This window comes from Schistocerca nitens, chromosome 10, assembly GCF_023898315.1.
Source record: "Schistocerca nitens isolate TAMUIC-IGC-003100 chromosome 10, iqSchNite1.1, whole genome shotgun sequence".
Lineage (NCBI taxonomy): Eukaryota > Metazoa > Arthropoda > Insecta > Orthoptera > Acrididae > Schistocerca > Schistocerca nitens.
In genome coordinates this window covers 215007807-215029412 of record NC_064623.1, presented here as the reverse complement: position 1 = coordinate 215029412, position 21606 = coordinate 215007807, and the positions used below count along the sequence as shown (strand labels likewise).

Genomic DNA, 21606 nt, shown 5'->3' with positions numbered 1-21606 from the left:
AAGTTCAGTTTATTGAACATGTAGTACTTTGCTGCCAGCCATTTATTGAGTGTTTGTTGATTGCATACTTCCTTCATCTTTATACTTTCAGTCAAGTCGTGATATGTTGCTGGCGTTTGCTGGAGAATTTTTATCAGCTGTTGGTGACGTCATAAAGTGTCTGCGACAGTTTGGTTACGTTGTAACTCATGAACAGTCATATCTGAATGAGTTTGATTATGCTGTGACCAAGCTTCTTGATCTTCGGGATGGTATTCGCTTGTGGTAAGTGCTTCATGCAACTGAATGACACTGTGACTGTATATATGGATGGTAAAATCAAATTTATTATTGTTTCAATTTACTGAAGGCCATGTATTCACTTTATTTCACTTCATTCCCAGTCGTGTTATGGAAATAATACTGCAAGACGAAACCATCATGTCAAAGCTTAGAGCACCGGCTTGGTCAATACAATGTAGGACTTGCGTTTGCATCTCTAATTTCGGCAGGCTTTGATATAAAAAGCAATATTACATCACGTGACATTGTAGATGGTCACAGAGAAAAAACGCTTTCGTTACTGTGGCAGATACTCCTGAAGTTTCAGGTAAATAGTCAAATCATAGTTTAATAAATGAATTTGAGTCTATATGTTCTAACTCTATTGTTATGTTTTTTGTTTTTTTAGCTACCTAAGTATGAGGCTGCTGCAGTGAAGCTACAACGTTGGTGGAGAAGAAATTTGATCATAACTAGTGAAGAATAAGAAAATCAGCTATTACAATTCAGCAGAAATTTAGAGCAACAAAGTTAATGAAGTATGAAAGAAATATTTTTCTAATGAAAAAAGCTGCTGCTGTAGTGATACAAAAATGGGCCAGGAAAGTACTGCCCGGGAAACAACAGAGGAGAATTTTTATTAGACAAAGGGAGAGTGCAGTAGTTATTCAGAGGTGGTGGAGAGCAATTTTAGTACAGCGGCATCGTGAGGTCTTAAATAAAAGAATGGTAGCTAAAGTACTTTACATTCAGAGATGGTACAGATCACAAATGCATATGCGCAAACAGAGGACTTGGTATCAAAGATTGCTTTTGTCGGTCAGCGTGACTCAGTTCGCCGCCGGACGCGAACCGAGGAGGGTCCGCGATGCAGTCACGCTCGCCGCCGCCGCCGCTGTCCGTAGCTGCCACGGGTCACCGCCTGCGCCAGGGTCCGGGGTGCGGCCCTCGCGCCGCCCCGCCGTCGCAGGCTGCTTTCCATCTCCAAAGGGCTGCTGCCTGCAAAATACAGTGTTGGATTAGAGCTGTTCATTTAATGAGAAAAGGACGAACATCATTTTTGGAACAAAAAAGTAGTGCAGTGATTATACAACAGTGGTATCGAAATATGCGTTCAACAAAATTACAGCAACAAGAGCACCAAAAACTGAGGTTAATAGTGATACACATTCAACAGAAATACAGGGATACATTGTTGATGAAATGATAGAAATATTTATCAGAGGAAAAGGTGGGCATCTGTTATTATTCAGAGATGGTTTCGAGCCACTCTTAATATGAAACGTCAGTGTGATTTGTATTTGACACAGAGATGTTGTATTATTACTATACAGAGATGGTTCAGGAGTGTTTGGTCCAAAAGAGAAAGAGAAGCAATACGAAAAGTACTAGTTCCCATATCCCAATCAGAAATTGAAAATCGTGCTGCGGTCAAAATACAGGTACATTGTTGCGTTACCAGTAGTTTATATTGTTCATAAATGTGTCCACATAATTTACAGAACTGTAGATACTATACATTTCTATTCTGCCTATTTTTACAGGCCTTTTGGAGGGGTTTTGCTGCACGAAAGCGGCTGCCTAGTAACTGCTTAAGTCTGAAAAATAGAGGTGTTACCAGAAACCCCTCGCAACCTGTTCAGACATTGCGGTGGAAGTACACAAATATTCTGAGGTGCTTTGAACAGAATTCCCTGGGACAGTTGATCATGCTCTTCGAGTCTCTAAGTAAGTTCACTATTCAAATGATGTAGGCTTTCATGGCCAGTAACGCAGCATTTTTGTTGTCCTTACTAATAGATTACTGCCGTGGCCACTGTCTCCGGTTTTATCTGTCAACTGACTGGATTTGCAGTTCCTTCCTCACAACTTTACAGTGGTTGAACATGAGAACAACTATTGCATCATTATATAACAGTATTACAAATCAGACCTAGCTGTAAATATAGGGTTGAATACCACAGAACTGCACTAGGTATGGTCGTAATTAAAAATATATCCCCACACGTTCCAAGTGGTGAACCAACTCCAACTGACGTACTCAAATTGACGTCTGTGTTCCATGCTGGTACCATATTGATATTTCGATATCATGTTTATTACTAACTGACTAATGTGATTAATGGTTCACAGTCCCAGTGGCAGGTGGCCTACCTAACAGCTTTCAGGGGCAAGAAAAATTTGACTTTTCAATGCTTTATATAATTGGTTGAATTTAAAACACCGTCGTAATTTAATCATTAAGAGGCGTAATCTTTTGTTAAAAGAAGTTTAACTTAGTAAGACAAGTATTACAGTTGGAAACTGTTTGTCTTGAGCCAGTAGAGCTCACTAATAGTTCCCACTATATTCATTCAGTATTTGAGAATGAGAGCACATGGTGTTTTCTAATAAACTTTAAACCTAATTTCAAACCTTTAATAAACTTTTTCTCACATACTGCTATATGCTTAATGTCAAGTATTTAACACACTTACTCATTTGTAAAGTAATCACATGTTTGGAGCTGTTTTATATGTGGGAGTTGAGTCCTTTAAAGAATCGAGGTTTGACTGTTAGTATTGTTATATTGGTAATTGATGAGTTGAGTGAAACATAAGGAAATGCATTTTTCTGTTTTATCTTTTTGCAGCTTCTTTGACAACTGTAGAGATGTATGTAAAGATTTTTCTGCAAGTGAATACCTACCAAAAGTTTTCGTTGAACTTAAACTAGCAAATCGTTCATTTGCATATCAGAGACTGTTCATTTGGAACACAGTTACTCTTGAATCTGGCAAAATACCCAGAAAACAGGGACAACATTTGGCAGGTAATATTTCTTCATATGGTGTGTATTCGCAAAATTAATGTTCATCTTTTGGTAAATAAACTATGTTTCTGCAAATTTTGTGGTTATTTGTAATTCTAAATTTTTATACAGGTTGATGAGGCCCTAGAAATTGTTTCGACTGATGATGCAGTTTATGGGAACACAGTTACCAATATTCTCCAATTGCTGCAAAGTACTTCGGTTGCTTGCTGATGATCCTTTGAAAGCACAAGTAGGTATTCACTTCTTAACTTTTCATAATGTCTTCTCCTGGCACCACTGTTTGCTTCGCTTCCCGTTTCTCGTTTCTTGTTGGACTCTTTTTGTTAGTGTGGTCATGTTCATGGGCTTAATATGCACTATGTATTGAAGAGCATTATTGTTACGTATTTTTTATTATTGAATCAATTTGTAAAGGGTGTTAATATAGTAACTTACATGTAAAACAATTAAAAATTAAGACAAATTCAGTTTGTACTCAATGTTTTAAAGTAGCATTGTCATCTCACGTAAACTCCGAAGAAAAAAGGATAGAATATTTTAATTGTCAAAATAAATCATTAGTAGACTAAATTTCGCAAAAATATTCTGTATACATTTGGGATTCAAAGAAATTACTTCGTGTGGAGAATGAAGTCTACAAAACAATAATCAGAAAAGTATCTAGTTAGTGTCAGATGCTTGAAAGTGACTGATTTTTGACCATTGCTCTGTTTTGAGCAGGACTACTTACAGGGAAGCTCCATATTAACGAACCTGCTTTGAAGAAATTCTGACTTTCGATGAAAATCTTCGTCATTCTTCCTGAAATTGTCACAAGAACAATGTGAGTTTGCAGAATGAGATTTTCACTCTGCAGCGGAGTGTGTGCTGATATTAAACTTCCTGGCAGATTAAAACTGTGTGCCGGACCGAGACTCGAACTCGGGACCTTTGCCTTTTGCGGGCAAGGTTCGCAGGAGAGCTTCTGTAATGTTTGGAAGGTAGGAGACGAGGTACTGGCAGAAGTGATGCTGTGAGGACGGGGCGTGAGTCGTGCTTGGGTAGCTTGGTTGAGCACTTGACCGCGAAAGGCAAAGGTCCCGAGTTCGAATCTCGGTCCGGCACATAGTTTTAATCTGCCAGGAAGTTTCAATGTGAGTTTGGTTTGCTTTTAGTAAACCTTGTTTTAAAAAGTGGGTCTTTAAGGAATTAACACTAAATGGTCTGCAAATTGAAGCCTACTAGTGCTGAAATTCCTAACATGTTTACACTGACAAGATATTGGCATCACATGTCTGAATGCTTGCTGCTGTTCCTTTAATTTTCAATCAGTCAACTGGAAGTTGTTAATAGTTATCACAATCAATTCTTGTCAGTTGGTAGGTTGCAGTTTTTGGTTGATAATTTTGAACTCTCAAGTCACCCATGTTACCAGATAAAACAGCTGCAAGGCCTATCCACTTTTTGGCTTAAAAGATATGTTTTAGTACAATTAAGATGGCAAGTTGAGAAAAAAATTCACATTATTTCTCATTTGACCACAAATATGTAAATATAAGAAGATAATGAAACAGATAAGAATACAGAGCGTGAAATACAGATTTCTGCACACAGGTGATGTGATTTAATGTCACAGAAAATGTTACGTTTATGGCCAATTGCGCATGAACTGGTAATATTGTGATATTTACCCAAGCGTTGGATTCTGCACTGTATAAGAGTGGAAATTTTGTGTAGTTACAGCCAGTAAACCTAGAAAGCTTACAATTCAGCAGAAAACGGTAGTTCTTATTGCTGAAGACAATCATAACATTAAAATCTTGCATGGCAGAGAAATATGATTTGATGCTGTCGTCTTTATGTGGTATGATAAAAAAAAATGAGGCCTTTGACTGCTGAAACTCGTAGTTCTGGTGCATTAAATAGGAAGAACATTCATGCTTCATTGTGTTCGTCAGGATAGAAGTCAGGAGCGGAGGGCGTTGTAAAATGAAAATTGAGTGGAATGGACTCAGTTTATTCTTGTAATGATGGTACAGTGGTGCCTACGTAGGGCCGAGCAGCCCCAAGAGGGGTTGCCGTCTGCTCATCAGAGAGGCAGAGGCTAGAGGAGCGACTACTCGGGGCCGAGGTCAGAAGCTAAGAGAACGCGGAGCTGTTTCCATGCCGCCCTCGCTGCTCCCGGCCGCGTCCCCACGTGATCACACGATTAGTCTCTGATTGGAGGATTGATTCCGCCAACGCGCCTTGCTAGTAGCGTGCCCCCGTCAGCGCAACCGACCCGTGGGACTTGAGTCTGACCGAGGAGCACGTGGCAGGAATGTGCCGACCATGGACTTCCGGCCAGCACCTTCCACCACAGTATGCCTAAGCCGGCTACGGCCGAACATTATGCGTGGAAAAATTTAATTTAATAAAATTTTGTCGGCAATGATCGCTCTTTGGGGGTCTCCTCCCTGCACATCCTTTCCCCTTCCGAAGAAGGCTCTCTGGATGAAAATGAATGAGCTTATTCTAATTGAATCTGCTGAGCCGGCAGAGTTCTGAGCTCAGGTAACAGCGTCGGAGAGCGCTAGTGGCTCTGCGTCCGAGACTAAGACATTGTAAGTGCAACTTAAAAGTAAGTTTATTGAAAAGCAATAATAAACGAATAGCTGATGTCACAAAGACGTTTGATTCCATTTTAACAGAAAAACTTAAGTGTTCAACAGGTAAATTGATTACGTGGTTGATTAAAAGAAACTGCTACTGAACATAACGTACATACGTACGTACTTCCCTTTCCCCTTCCGAAGAGCGGAGGGCATAAACGATAAAAGCCTTGTTCATGTACTTAGTATATGACAATAGAGGTCTGGTAACATCAAGTTACACCAAGGTAGTGTGGATATGAACAGTGTGTGTGTGTTGTTAGTTGTTATTGGGCGTATGAAGTGTTCTGTAAATGTGTGACTAATGGTAGCTGATGGCGGATACGAACTGAAGGCCAATAGGTGCTATCAGAGATACTTCCAGTCGAGAAACAATGAAACTTAAAAGGGGAACACCGAATATGACACAAAAATAGCGTATAACCATAAAGTGTACTAACATTAATCATAACTATAAATTGATAACAATAAAACATGACATTGAAGTAATAATAATTGACAAGAAATAAAATAAAGGGAATATTTCCCGAACGTAAACTTCCGAATCGGATACGAAATCCGTCAGGGGATATTGTTTTTTTAGTCGGTTGACGAAGTGTATAAGGGACTACGTCAGTAGAATCCGACAGTGTGTGTATATAACAACATTGTTCTTAAAAGTGCAGTTTGCACTGTCAGATGGTGAAAAGCAACGAATCCGTTGAGCAACGTAAAAGGCTGCCGTTTGGGGAACGGTATCTGAATCTTTGGCAGAATCCGATGATTTTGCAATGGAATTGCCATTTAGAAGAAAGTGGCGTTGTATAAAATGTAATAAAAGAGCGTCTGGGGCTCAGTTCATTTGTGGTTGAGTGCCAAAGGCGTAGTGTGAGTGCAAATTGTCTCACGGTAATTGATGTATGAATTGTTTTGTGGTCAACCGAGGAGCCTAGGATTCGGTGACGTGTAAGTACAAGTTCGCGGTGCGTATGAGCTACCTGCGAGTGACTCGACTATTAAGTTCAGCAGTGCATTAGTGCAATCTGCAGACTTGGATTGATGATTATGTAATTTGCAGGGCAATGGAGCAACCTGCGGACAGTGCTAAGGCAACCTGTCTAATAATTGAGGGGTAGGCAGTGCATTGGAGCTATCTGCGATACCGTGGTTCAGCGGGCGTAAGGGCGTCCGTCTGACTTAATAAGAATTAGTGTAGGCATATGGGTTTCCTGCGATACATGTAATAAAAGTATCAGCGGCATCATTAGCGACCTGCTGTACTAGGAAAATGTCGACTGTTCAATCAATAAAAATAGCTCTGAAGCTAGAATAGCATACATGCATAAATAGCGTCACTTTTTGTGCGCGCAGTACATAACACTACATAAAATGAAAATCATGAACTATAAATCACTAGCGCTAGCATAATGACATAATTAAACACAATGACATATATTGACAGGAAAATAAAAACACAATGATGTATAATAATAATAATAATGCTGTAAGTAGTCGGAACGCTCAACGTTAACATGTAACACTGACCATCTGGGGCTGGCTGCTAGGCTGCGTGTGTGTTAGTTTTAAAACTGACGATAACAAATTGAACTGAAAGGACAACTAGGCACAGTTCCCGTAGCGCTTACATCACCGGCTAATTGGACGCAAAGTACGTATCTCACAATGGATCATGGGCCGATATTTTGGGGCAAGACTGCAACAAGGGAGAGCAATATCTCGGTGTAAATGGGTGGTAAGATTAAAAGACCGGTACTGTCGGAAGAGGGTACCTACCATGTTGTTGGGGCCTCCTCATCGACAGAAGAAGGAAAACAGGATAGAACAATGACCACGGCAGTAGAGTAAAATAAATGGGGAGGGCAAAAATAACTGCGTAGCAACCAAGGAACAATCGCCCACCGATATACGGCAGCACGGACGACTGGTCGTTTGTGCCTCGTCAGTAGCGTGAAAAACCCGTGGCATTGCATTGGTTTGCCCATATCTGGCCTTGTCCAAGGCAGATAACGTTAAATGTCATCATAGTTCGATGTGTAAGAGGGTTAGGGCTGTAGTTTGTAGCTTATACAATGAATCACAGCAGTAGTGAAACTTCACTTATAGGATTGGCAGACTATGGTATGCAGAATAATGTAAATCATTAAGAACTTCGTGTGATTTATCCAGCTAATGTGAAACAAAACGAGGAAAAGAATTTAAACAATGAATCACATCTACTTAATGTTTATGTTAAGATTTATTGGGATGTTTGAATGAATTTTGTTTGCCGTGTCTTCCGGCTGCATGAAAGAAACCAGCTTGGAGCTGTTAGCGAGCGCGAAGCGCACGCGTAGGTGCGGAGTAGGCACCGGCACGTCAGCGGTTATGTGAGACGGCGTGTAGCCGCGAGAGACCGGCCGCTACTGCAGCGACAAATATCACGCGCTTAGCGTGTACAAGAAATAACGGTGAATTAGAAATTGCTAATTACCTAGAATAAGAGTTTTTTAAAAAGGCTGTTAGTTATATAAAATGATGGTAAATGCATTGTAGTCTGTCATACACGGAGGATAGGGCAGTAATTTGCGGTTTGTTTTTGTAACTACTCGGACGCGCCGCGTCTTGAGACGCTGGAGGCGGCAGCGCACATGGTGATAAGATACGTCATCGCGTGGAGCGCTGTTACTGGCTGAGAAAAAATGATGGCCGCTGGCTAGTTCTTGGCAAGGGGAAGGGACAGCGCTCAAGAGAGGAGGGGAGGCGACAGCTGATGTGTTGCCCCGCCAACAGCTGGTCCCGTAAACAAAGCGTACGAGGCGTATGCATTTCAAGTCCTGGCTTTATCTGTTCCGATTACTGACGAATAGCTGCAGCAAATACAGAACTACGACATATAGTACAATACACTAGACGTCAACGTAACAAGTATTAAGAAAAGCTCGGAGTAAAAATACTCCACATGTACTGGTTTGCCAAATAGATGGCAATAGAGGACATTGAAGAATATTATTCGGAGTTAGCAGCCGCGGTTCTGCCAACACAAAGTGTAATGGTTGCATTTGAAGCAAGTCAGTTGCGTGACGTCTAATGCGTGGCATTGCTTGCAAAACATAAAACATAATCATACATATGAAAATGAGCAAAACTACACGACATGACTGGAAATTGACAAAGCGGGGAGAGAACTTTTTAGTTCGTCCCTTTTTGATTGCCGGGTTTCGTAGTAACACTAAATCACCTGTTTGATAAGTCGGTAAAACAGCATTTTTGTTCTGCCTGTGCAACTGTTTATTAGTAGCTTTGATATTATTCCTCTTTACCTTATACCAGATCGCTTTTAGCCGGCGGGCTAAACCTTTTACTTCCTTCATTTCTACACCTTGAGGTAGTTTGTCTATTTCGAACGGCGAATTCATCGGCCGTCCAAACACAGCTTCGTAAGGGGTATACCCCGTGGATTCATGTATTCGGGTGTTGTATGCAGAAGAAATATACGGTACATATCTGTCCCAATCAGCGTGCGTTTTTGCAACATAATAGGATAACAATTTACAAATTGTATGGTGTACGCGTTCATCGCGACCGTTGGCCTTAGGATGGAAGGGAGTTGTACGCCATTTTTTTATTCTTAGCAATTTACAAACTTGTACAAATAAAGTAGACATGAAATTGGTTCCTTGATCCGTTAAAATGGCATCAGGACTTCCAAAAGGTAGTATCACACGATTTACAAACTCTCTCGCCACAGTTTCAGCTGTCATGTCGGGGAGGGGAACCAAAATTAGATAACGTGAAAAGTGATCAATAACAGACAAAATGTATTTGTTATCTTGTTGCGACTGTGGAAAAGGACCTTGGCAATCTAAAGCAAGAATTTCGAAGGGTGAAGATGCCTGAGGAAGTGTTTGCAGCGGCACTCGCGGGTGCCTATTTTGTGCTCGTTGTGCACACGGCAGGCAAGATCTTACATACCTGTCCACGTCACGTTGTCGGTATTGCCACCAATAACGTGTCGCAATTCGAGCGTTCGTAGCGCGTTTTCCGCTGTGACATGCTTGGATTGTACCATGGCATTGCCGTATTATACGTTGCTGCAAGCATTCCGGTATTACCAAACGATTTCCATGGGGAGTTCTTCGATACAATAGGTCGTCTATTACTTCAAATTCTGGCAAGGTGGTGTATCTTTGACATTGAACGTCCACCTGCTGTGCTTCTTTTAACTCTTCAATTGATGCCTCATCTGATTGAATGAGACGCACTTTTCTACTTAACGCATCAGCATTTTGATGCAACCGACCAGGCTTGTGCCGAACTTCAAAATCATATTCTGACAGTTTCATGGCCCAGCGCATAAGTTTGCTGCTAGGGTCTTTAAGATTCAATAACCACTGCAGAGCAGAGTGATCGGTAAGAACTGTAAACTTGCGACCATAAAGGTAACATCTAAAATAATTAATTCCAAAAAGAAGGGCAAGCAATTCCTTTTCTGTAGTACTGTAATTAGTTTCTGCTTTATTCAGTTGACGAGAGGCATACCCAACGGGTTTTTCCTCACCATCTTGCACTTGGCTTAGGACACATCCTACAGCAAAATCAGATGCGTCACAAGATAAAATAAAAGGTTCAGCGAAGTCTGGGTAAACAAGTAGAGGTGAACTAGTTAAAATAGTTTTCACTGTTTGAAAGGCGGTCGAACATTCCTCCGTCCAAACAAAAGGAGTATCCTTGTTCAACAATTTAGTAAGTGGTTTGGTAATAGTAGCATAATCTTTAACAAAACGGCGGTAATAATTTGCAAGGCCAAGGAAGGATTGTAATTCCTTTAAATTTGTTGGAATAGGAAAAGTGTCTACTGCTTCAGTTAATCGTGGATCTGGCTTGACTCCGCTGGAACTGATGACATGACCTAAATACTGCACTTGTGATTGAACAAAAGAACATTTTTCTAATTTTAAGCTTAAATTAGCATTTTGCAAGCGCAACAGTACACTTCGTAGATGTTCAGCATGTTCAGCAATGGATTTTGAAAATATAATTATATCATCAAGATACACAAGGCACATAGTAGGTTTCAACCCACGTAATAGCAGATCTGCAAATCGCTGAAAGGTTGCTGGCGCGTTGCGAAGCCCGAAAGGCATCCTTAAGAATTCATATAAGCCACCAGGAACTACAAAAGCTGTCTTAGCTCGATCTTGAGGAGCAATTGGAATTTGATGATACCCACTGCGCATGTCTAATGTTGTGAAGTACCGGCAATTGCCCAGACGATCGAGTGTTTCGTCGATCCGGGGTGATGGATAATGATCTGGGGTAGTAACTTTGTTTACTGCTCGCATGTCTACACAGAGGCGATAGGATTTTTCTCCGTCTATAGACTTCTTTGGAACGACTACAATTGGGCTAGACCACGCACTAGAAGAGGGTTGTATTATTCCTGCTTCTAGTTGCTGTTGTATAGTTTCCTCTACCACTGACTGAAGATGATAGGGAATTCGGTACCCTTTTTGAGCTATTGGCCTAGCATTTCCGGTTGGAATCTCATGTTGAATTAGATCTGTTGCTGGTAAATATTTCCTGTCTTCAAACAACCATGAATACTCATTCAATACTTCATTTATTAGCTTTTGTTCATGCAATGGGAGATGACTAAGCTTAGCTTTAAACTTATCTGTCAGATGTGACGTGATTGTCAAAAGGTGTTGAGAGGCGGCAGCAGTCTTTTTCTTTTTCAGAGAAGGGGTTTCCATTGGCAACTCATCTTCTGTGATTACCTGTAAGCTGGCTAATACTGTACCACGCGGTATTAAAGCTTGCTTGTCACTAAAATTGTCTAAACACACGGGTACGCAATTTTCTTTCTGTACTTGCTGTGCTTTGCACAGGCTACGTTTTACGTGGACCTGCATCTGGTCAAGAGTTTCATTCTGGCAGAGTGGATCTACCAAGAAATGAACCTCTTCGGACTCACGTATCCCGACAGGCACCCAAAGGATCTTTCCTGTGCCTTCTGGTATCTCCACGGGATTATCGGCTTTTAGCATCGTTACGGGAGACTCCGAAAGTTGGGAAACGGATCCTTTTTTCCCAGCTCCGCTCGCCCGCAACGTGCAATCACGTCCAAAACGGTGCACGTTGTCGCCGAATTGGACGGTATTTAACCTATAGTCAATAACCCCCTGGAAATGACGCAGAAAGTCACTTCCCAGGATGATGTCGTAATCCGTGCGCCTGTTCCGTACAACCTCCATCGTAAAAGCATATTCTGTGGAGTCCAACATGAACTCAACGCAACAGCTGCCATCAGGTTTCACTATGCCGGGACCAATACCACTGATATGGTACCGCGGCGGTTGCAATGTTCTTTTATCTCTCTTCGATAAAAATGCCAAGCTGATCTGTGTGCCTGTGTCAATTAGCACGCGTATTGGTTTGCGGCCTCTAACACCATCGACAACCGCGCTTGCCACCTGCGTGATTCCCTTATAAGCTAGGGGGTCACTATTTTTAATGGGGGCCGGGAGGGGTGGCACTTCCTGCCCCGCGGCCGTTTCCCGAATTCTGTGGTTGGTTTGCATTTCGCCTGGAATTTGCAGGCGGTTGTGGCCTACTATTTGGACAATGCACGCTTTGGTGACTCATGTTCCTGCACTGATGACAATATGGCACGCTACATTGCTCTGCCACATGTCCTTGTGTATTACAGCGCCCGCACTTAGTATCGTTCGAAAAGACACGTCGGGGCTCGCTTTGCCGCGCGGAGACGGCCACAAATCGGCTCGCCTCCTCTCTCAAGAGTGCTAATCGCACGGCTTCGTGTAAGGTGCGGGGGGAAGCTACCTCGATTTCGCCCCCTATTTGAGGGTTTATGCCACGAATAAACACGTCTATCGCACGACATTCTGATTCTTCCAACAGAACCTCGTTACGAGCAGAACTGGCACTTAGTGCGTACGTGTGGCATGCGACGCTTCGAATCCTGTCCGCGAATGCTTCTAAATCTTCACCCGCTTTTTGCTTAAGGGTGGAAAGCAAGTCGCGATAGTAACTAGTACCACGTTTGTCTGTATACCTTTCAATCAACCCTGTTGCAAGGGACTGGAAGGTAGGGGCATTTTTCAAGCTCTCGACCGACTGCACGTAGTTCCGCGCTTCGCCGGTGAGTTTCATTTTCATCACGTTTAAGAGAGATTCATCTGGCCAACCGCAAAGCTTTCCGATGTCCTGGATATTCTGCACAAGCGTTTGAATATCCTCGTGCGGCTTTCCAGCGAACGCCGGAATAAACGCTACTGCTGGAAAGCTCTGCACCAAAGTAGAGGTGGCTACTGCCACAGGTGATTCTGCACTAGTAGGTGGTGGAGTCACCTGCTTCGGCTGTTCTTCCACTAGCACTTGCTTAGCAACATTAGATTGCGGAGAAGCCATTTTAAGATCTAGCTGTTGCTTAAGCTCCGCGTTAGTTAGAATTAATTGATTTAACTGGGACTGCAGCGCCAAGAGGGGATCATCATCCTCTCCGGCTGCTCCTGCCTCCGATTGCTGCCTGGTGATCGGCATGTTACAATAGTGTGGGCATCTACACCACCGTAGCGTCGCTAGTGACTTACATTATTTGGTGGCGTGCAGACGACGGACGGCGACGGCGGCGGTGTCGACGAGCGGCGGCAGGCGCGTCGATCACGCGCGGGCGCAGTAGGCGGCGGGCGACAGCACGGACAGCTGCGACGGCGGGGCGGCGCGAGGGCCGCACCCCGGACCCTGGCGCAGGCGGTGACCCGTGGCAGCTACGGACAGCGGCGGCGGCGGCCAGCGTGACTGCATCGCGGACCCTCCTCGGCTCGCGTCCGGCGGCGAACTGAGTCACGCTGACCGACAAAAGCAATCTTTGATACCAAGTCCTCTGTTTGCGCATATGCATTTGTGATCTGTACCATCTCTGAATGTAAAGTACTTTAGCTACCATTCTTTTATTTAAGACCTCACGATGCCGCTGTACTAAAATTGCTCTCCACCACCTCTGAATAACTACTGCACTCTCCCTTTGTCTAATAAAAATTCTCCTCTGTTGTTTCCCGGGCAGTACTTTCCTGGCCCATTTTTGTATCACTACAGCAGCAGCTTTTTTCATTAGAAAAATATTTCTTTCATACTTCATTAACTTTGTTGCTCTAAATTTCTGCTGAATTGTAATAGCTGATTTTCTTATTCTTCACTAGTTATGATCAAATTTCTTCTCCACCAACGTTGTAGCTTCACTGCAGCAGCCTCATACTTAGGTAGCTAAAAAAACAAAAAACATAACAATAGAGTTAGAACATATAGACTCAAATTCATTTATTAAACTATGATTTGACTATTTACCTGAAACTTCAGGAGTATCTGCCACAGTAACGAAAGCGTTTTTTCTCTGTGAGCATCTACAATGTCACATGATGTAATATTGCTTTTTATATCAAAACCTGCCGAAATTACAGATGCAAACGCTGAGTTCCAGTGCACGGACCTGGCCGCGGCCACGCCCCCTTCCCGCCGGCAGCCTGCGCGCTGCCCGCTGAGCACAACACACCACGCCGCCTCACGCCACGCGCCCCCCCGCAGTGACTCACCAGTGGTGATATCTTTACATTTTCAACTTATTCCAACAAAAGAAAAAAAACTTTTACTTCAACTTAGCAACAAGAACACTTGGCATGTTTACCTAATTCACACTGTCATGTTTTGTTCTAATTTTGTTTTGATATTTTATGATGTTTTGATATTTTATGATGTTTTGATATTTTATGATGATTTGATATTTTATGATGATTCAGGTATGTAAGTCCCCTTGCGACCCATAGGAGGTCTTTAGAATCTCTATACCCTCCCATAGATTAAGACCCCTGCCGTCTTCCGTGAGGGCCATTCTTAATCAAGTAATGTTCACTTTGTTTTGCAAGCTAAATTTGTTTACATTCAAATAATAATTACATTGAGCGATTTCACATACGTTCTCCGCTCCCACGGAAGGGGGAGGAATGTAAAGGATGAGCCAGACAATAGGGGATGTTACTTTATTATTTGAGCCTCAAACCGGTAACTTCGTTTTTCCATTACGGCCAAGCCACGGCCGGCAGTGTTAGCTGCCTGTAAATTCCTTCGTCCCACGGTCTAGTAACAGGAAGTCAGCACCGAGAAAGGGCACCTTGATCACGCGCCTCTCTCGTGTGCTGACGAGGTAACGCCGCCCCAGGCGTCGCTTAGCAGGCGACACTCTGGAAAGTTCCATGCCGCCCACACGGTTTGCTCGGTCCTGACCAATCAGGGCGGAGGAAGCCGCGTGGAGCGTCGAATACACCCGGCCGCCCGTCGCCGGGCCCGCTCTCTTGTATTCTTGCTCACCCGCGAGTCGGATGCGCGCCCTGTAGCACTGAACATCCCCCGCTTCTCCCGGTGCTGCGGCACTGTGGACTTGGTTTTGGCAGACAACCACTTTCGGTAGCTTCGCGAACAATGTTCGCCAAATTGTAAGCTCTGGCTCACCCTCACCTCCCTAGGCCTATGTAGCCCCTTTCATCATGCTTTAGCCAATAAATAGCCTTTCTCTAAAATTTACACTATTATTCCATAACGCCCACCGCCTGCCCATACCCGCCATCCTGTACAAACCTATCTATTTCCCTTTTTAAATGTTCTAACCTGCATGCCCGATTAAGGGATCTGACATTCCACACTCCGATCCGTACGACACAAATTTATTTTCTCCTGATAGCGACGTCCTACTGAGTAGCCCCTGTCTTGAAACATACAACACAGTAATTACCGAGCTATCCAAAATACAACGGTACACATTTTTAAAATGAAAAGGAGCAATTTAGTACACAAATGTCTAACACCGAAGGCTTTTTCTCGAGCACAGGAACTTGACAAGTCCTTAACCTGTTACCTTGTCTGATCATGATACATACTGAAACCTTTGACTAACAGACACAGTGAGGTATTCAGATTCAGCCAACCGGCCCACGCACCATTACACAGCATAATAAAGAAACCGTACATGACACACAGTCTGGCCGGCCGCGGTGGTCTAGCGGTTCAGGCGCTCAGTCCGAAACCGCGCGACTGCTACGGTCGCAGGTTCGAATCCTGCCTCGGGCATGGATGTGTGTGATGTCGTTAGGTTAGTTAGGTTTAAGTAGTTCTAAGTTCTAGGGGACTCCAGAATGAGATTTTCACTCTGCAGCGGAGTGTGCGCTGATACGAAACTTCCTGGCAGATTAAAACTGTGTGCCCGACCGAGACTCGAACTCGGGACCTTTGCCTTTCGCGGGCAAGTGCTCTACCAACTGAGCTACCGAAGCACGACTCACGCCCGGTACTCACAGCTTTACTTCTGCCAGTACCTCGTCTCCTACCTTCCAAACTTTACAGAAGCTCTCCTGCGAACCTTGCAGAACCAGCACTCCTGAAAGAAAGGATATTGCGGAGACATGGCTTAGCCACAGCCTGGGGAATGTTTCCAGAATGAGATTTTCAGTTTTAATCTGCCAGGAAGTTTCATATCAGCGCACACTCCGCTGCAGAGTGAAAATCTCATTCTGGAAACATCCCCCAGGCTGTGGCTAACCCATGTCTCCGCAATATCCTTTCTTTCAGGAGTGCTAGTTCTGCAAGGTTCGCAGGAGAGCTTCTGTTAAGTTTGGAAGGTAGGAGACGAGGTACTGGCAGAAGTAAAGCTGTGAGTACCGGGCGTGAGTCGTGCTTCGGTAGCTCAGTTGGTAGAGCACTTGCCCGCGAAAGGCAAAGGTCCCGAGTTCGAGTCTCGGTCGGGCACAGTTTTAATCTGCCAGGAAGTTTCTAGGGGACTGATGACCACAGATGTTAAGTCCCATAGTGCTCAGAACCATTTGAACCATTTTTTTAACACAGTCTGCTTACAACAGAAATAGATACAGCATTAAATTTCAATAGTATAATATAAAAATCCGAATGCACACGGTGACAAGACGTCTGGATTGAACCCCCACTGACAGCATAAACGGTAATGACACGTTTAAACGTTAACTACTCTGTCCCATTAACAGGAAATTAAAATACAACAGTAATTACAAAATGAAAGTGTGAACTCTCATAGGATAGGACTACAAGACGCGCGACCGACCAACGCTTCAGTTCGGATCACACTGTAGTTCAGTGGACTTGTGTTAATTTAACACGTACGGCAAACGGCCTAAATGCATGCAGCCCAGCTCGCAGGCAAACGATCATCACAGCACAAGCGCTTCGGCGACACAAACATCAAAACCCGCTTACTGAACAGACGCTGGGACGCTCACTGTGAGGTCCAGACTGTGAAGCACGTACTAGACGGTGCGCCTAAACTGTACACCTATGCACCAGCGCCCCAAGCGTGCATATGTGTAATTACAGGCTGGTTAAAGTCGACCTATTACAGCATCCATGAGGAATTTACCTGCCGCACATGCGCAGTAGACTGTAGTAACGCGCAAAACGCAAATAGAACTGTCTGATCCCTTGTAAAGTCGTCCGTTCTACCACGGGAAACACAAGGGGAACAGTGTGACATATTGTATCATCATTCGTTCAAATTATTTGAGGTCAAGGATCCTGTTTAATAACAAGTTGTTTTCTTCTTATTATTTATTAATTGACTGTTTTCTCTGGTATAGGTTACTACTGTTCTGAATTACGGGCTCAACAGTTAGTTTTATATTACGACACTTGGTTACACAAGTATATGTGTATCTAAATTTACATTTACACTGCATTTTACACATGGAGGACGCGCTTATTTTAGGGGCTATTGCCCTGGTAGTGACTAATTATTCAGATTAAGGATAAACGGTGAAAACTAAAAGCCACACTTGGTTGAGTTCGACTCTGGGCCAGTGTTCATGCGTTTCTTAAAAGTGTTTAAAAGCCAGTTGCTGAAAGGAAGGAACGAAGGCATTCGAATATATTCACTGCTAATGAAAGAAGTGAGGCCTGGAGATCCGCAGGAATTCCGGAACTTCGTGAGGCTGGACATGGCCTGTTTCTAGAAACTGCTCCCTGTGATAATAGAAGACGGAATTAGCAAGTGTGACTCAGAGATGAGGGGGACTATCTCACATTGTCGAAAGAAAGAATTAAATCATATGTTTGCAGGTTTCGTGACCAGCCAAGATCACTGATAAAATAACGGTACATGCCCTGTTATGTTGCAGGCTGGTTGTAACATTGCGTTTTCTGGAGACTGGGGTCTCTTTTCAGAGTTTGGCTTTTAGCCACAGTATAGCAGAGTGCATCACTTCAAAAATGGCTCTGAGCACTATGCGACTTAACTTCTGAGGTCATCAGTCACCTAGAACTTAGAACTAATTAAACCTAACTAACCTAAGGACATCACGCACAACCATGCCCGAGGCAGGATTCGAACCTGCGGCCGTAGCGGTCGCTCGGCTCCAGACTGTAGCGCCTAGAACCGCACGGCCACTCCGGCCGGCATCATCACTTCAAAAGATCTTGTGGATTTACGCACTGCTATTTTTTAAGGCCTAGTAATTATAGACGCACTTGCCTTATGTTTCCGAGTCTGGAATATATATATATTGCGGTCAATCTGAAGTTTCGGATGAGATTATCTCAAAAACTATACATCGGGTAAAAATAGTGGATCAGACAAGTTCCTAAGCTCAAAGGGGGACATCAAATGATACTACACGTGACCGCCAGCAACCACCCCCTTGGCTCGTGCGAGGGGAAACATTTAAATCTGAAATGGAAACACCCATTTTTATTGCAGATTCCGATTCTCCATAAAAAAGTAATCAAGTTTTGTCTGAAATTTTTTTTTAAAACCATTGACAGATTGCGCTGAAATCGAGAAAAAAGTAAAATAGTTTAGAATCCTAGAAAGACGCATTAAACCAATAAAAAATATACACCAATTCTTTCGTTACGACAAATTAAGGTACATGGACGTAATAGAATGATGTTCCCGTGGGGTGGTTTATTAGTGTGAGTCCCCTTGTATCTCAGTTTGGGGTGCTTAATTAATGCAATTAGCCACCAAGAAATTGTTCAAACTTACCCCCATTTCTTCAGTGCATGAAGTCAGTCGTCTGCGAAAGTTGCCCACAGTTTTGAGCAGCACATCCCTTGGTGTGGCTGCACACGCGAATGCGTTGCTCCATACCGTTTCTGGTTGTGGGCTTCAAAGACAATACTTTTTAAATAACCCCACAAAAGAAAATGAGATGTTAGATCTGGTCAAGGTGGAGGCCACTGAACTCATCCGCCGCGTCCGATCCACCGACTAGGTACCGTAAATTTAAGAAGTTGTAAATAGGATTCCCCAGTAACATTTCGGTTAAAAAAAATACGGTCCTATCAAGTAACCTTTTAAAATTCCACACCAGACCACTATCGACCATTTGTGTTGATTGTCAACGGGTCTCTGCCTTTGTGGATTGGCAGGGGACCAATAATGACAACCATGGCGATTTAATTCGCCATTGTTTTTGAATGTGGCTTGATAGGTGAACATAACGTATCTAAAAAAGTCATTGTCACCTGTTATCATTTCCAAGGCCCATTGGCAGAAATGCATATCTTTCGTCGTTAATCCCTGTGTCAGTGTGAAATCCTCAAAACAGTTGATTTCGGTATTCCAGTTTGTCTCAGAATCGCACGACTACTAGTTTCGGGATCCAGTTGGACACAGGCGAGAACGGTAAGGCTACGAGCGTCATTTTCATTTTATTCGCGATAACGAGGTGGATGGTGCATGTATCCATTCCGGGCTCATTGAGTGCAATTTCGAATAACATTTTCTCTTGGATGTCGTCTGTCTGGGAAACGATCAGCATTCAGTTACGCAGCTGGAGCGTAATTGTTATGGCATTCACCTACAATTAGCATCATATCAACAATCTCTGTAGGAGGCTAGTGAGCCATGTTTCGCTAAAGAATAATTTACTTTAGTCACTTGATATTTACGGTTCACAATGTCTGATCGCAATGCACCTACCTTTATACTGGGCCATAGTTACCAGTTGGGCCACGGAAGCGCCTCAGTCGTGTGAGTAATACAATTGTGAAAAGTTCCCTAACGAGATTTTAATACCATTCCGCCTCCTTCCATAAAAAACTGTGGCGAGTAGGATACATTTTGTAAAACAATAGCTGAATTTGGCCTAATGAAAGAAATGGTGCACATTTTTTATCGGTTTGATGCGACCTTCTCGGATCATTCGAAATTAGAGTTCTTCCCCAATTTTACTTGTTTCAAGATTTCAGCGCAATCTGTCTACGGTTTTAAAAAATGTTTCACACAAAGCTTGATTAATATTTACGGGAAAATCCAAATCTGAAATAAAAATGGCGGTCACTTCTAGAATCATTTGATGTCCCCCTTTGAGATTACGAACTTTTCTTACCCCCTACTTTTATCCAATGCATAGTTTTCGATGGACCAGGGTGGTCCATTGATCGTGACCGGGCAAAATATCTCACGACATAAGCGTCAAACGAAAAAACTACGATGAACGAAACTAGTCTAGCTTGAAGGGGGAAACCAGATGGCGCTACGGTTAGCCCGCTAGATGGCGCTGCCATAGGTCAAACGGATATCAACTGCGTTTCTTTAAATAGGAATCCCCATTTTTATTACACATTCGTGTAGTACGTAAAGAAATATCAATGTTTTAGTTGGACCTCTTTTTTCGTTTAGTGCTGGATGGCGCTGTAATAGTCACAAACATATGACTCACAATTTTAGACGAACAGTTGGTAACAAGTAGGAGTTTTCAATTAAAATACAGAACATAGATATGTTTGAACATTTTATTTCGGTTGTTCCAATGTGATACGTGTACCTGATAACGCATGCTGATTACCTGTAAATACCACATTAATGCAATAAATGCTCAAAATTATGTCCGTCAACCTCAATGCATTTGGCAATACGTGTAACGACATTCCTCTCAACAGCTAGAAGTTCACCTTTCGTAATGTTTGCAGATGCATTGACAAAGCGCTGATGCATGTTGTCAGGCGTTGTCGGTGGATCACGATAGCAAATATCCTTCAACTTTCCCCACAGAAAGAAATCTGGGGACGTCAGATCCGGTGAAAGTGCAGGTCATGGTATGGTGCTCCGACGACCAATCCACCTGTCACGAAATATGCTATTCAATACCGCTTCAACCGCACGCGAGCTATGTCTCGGACATCCATCAAGTTGGAAGTACATCGCCATTCTGTCATGCAGTGAAACATCTTGTAGTAACATTTTGCTTATTTTTTTCATAGTTCCACATAACTTCTTCCTGTTTTCTCGATTGATCTGTGTTCAATTTTTCAAGGCCTATCCACTTTGCCAACTTATAACTAAATCTGAGGGGGGTGCGATGGGGAGGTTCCCTTGTAAGCGGCATACATAGCACACGCCCGTTGGGCATTTTATTACAATAGCCGTACATCAATACGATATCGACCTTTTCCGCAATTGGTACACGGTCCATTTTAACACGGGTGATGTATCACGAAGCAAACACCAGTATTGTAACAGGGCCGGTTCTATTCCAGTCCGGTTCTATTCCAAAATACCGTTATCCAAGATGGCGGCCGTGACGTCAGAGTCATTATGAACTGTTTTCATAACACCGTCACCCTTCCAAAGCATCGTTAGTCGAAGGTCGCACGCAATGTATCCGGCACGTGGTGCCTCTCTAATTGTTATTACCGTCGAGGGTTGTGACATAGAGAGAGTCCATTCCAAAGCATCGTTAGTAGACAACAACAAGGTCGCACGCAGTGTATCCGGCAAGTGGTGACTCTCTAGTCGTTATTACCGGCGCGGGGTTGTGACATAGAGAGAAACCCTTTCTGGAACTCGAACCCTGCTCCTCCTGGGTGGAAAGGCCAAGTGCTCCCA

General features: G+C 43.2%; 2 long non-coding RNA genes and 1 pseudogene across 2 annotated transcripts; all 3 read left to right on the top strand.

Annotated features, from left to right (window-relative positions):
* Positions 1 to 21606, top strand: part of LOC126210411 (tubulin alpha-1 chain-like) — a 300344-nt pseudogene that overhangs the window by 158200 nt on the left and 120538 nt on the right.
* LOC126210421 (uncharacterized) lies at positions 151 to 773 on the top strand. Its single transcript, XR_007540672.1, has 3 exons — positions 151 to 264; positions 384 to 589; positions 671 to 773. It is a non-coding gene; the product is annotated as an uncharacterized LOC126210421 (long non-coding RNA).
* LOC126210414 (uncharacterized) lies at positions 1202 to 13357 on the top strand. The gene is made up of 5 exons (XR_007540665.1): positions 1202 to 1703; positions 1806 to 1989; positions 2894 to 3072; positions 3184 to 3304; positions 13317 to 13357. It is a non-coding gene; the product is annotated as an uncharacterized LOC126210414 (long non-coding RNA).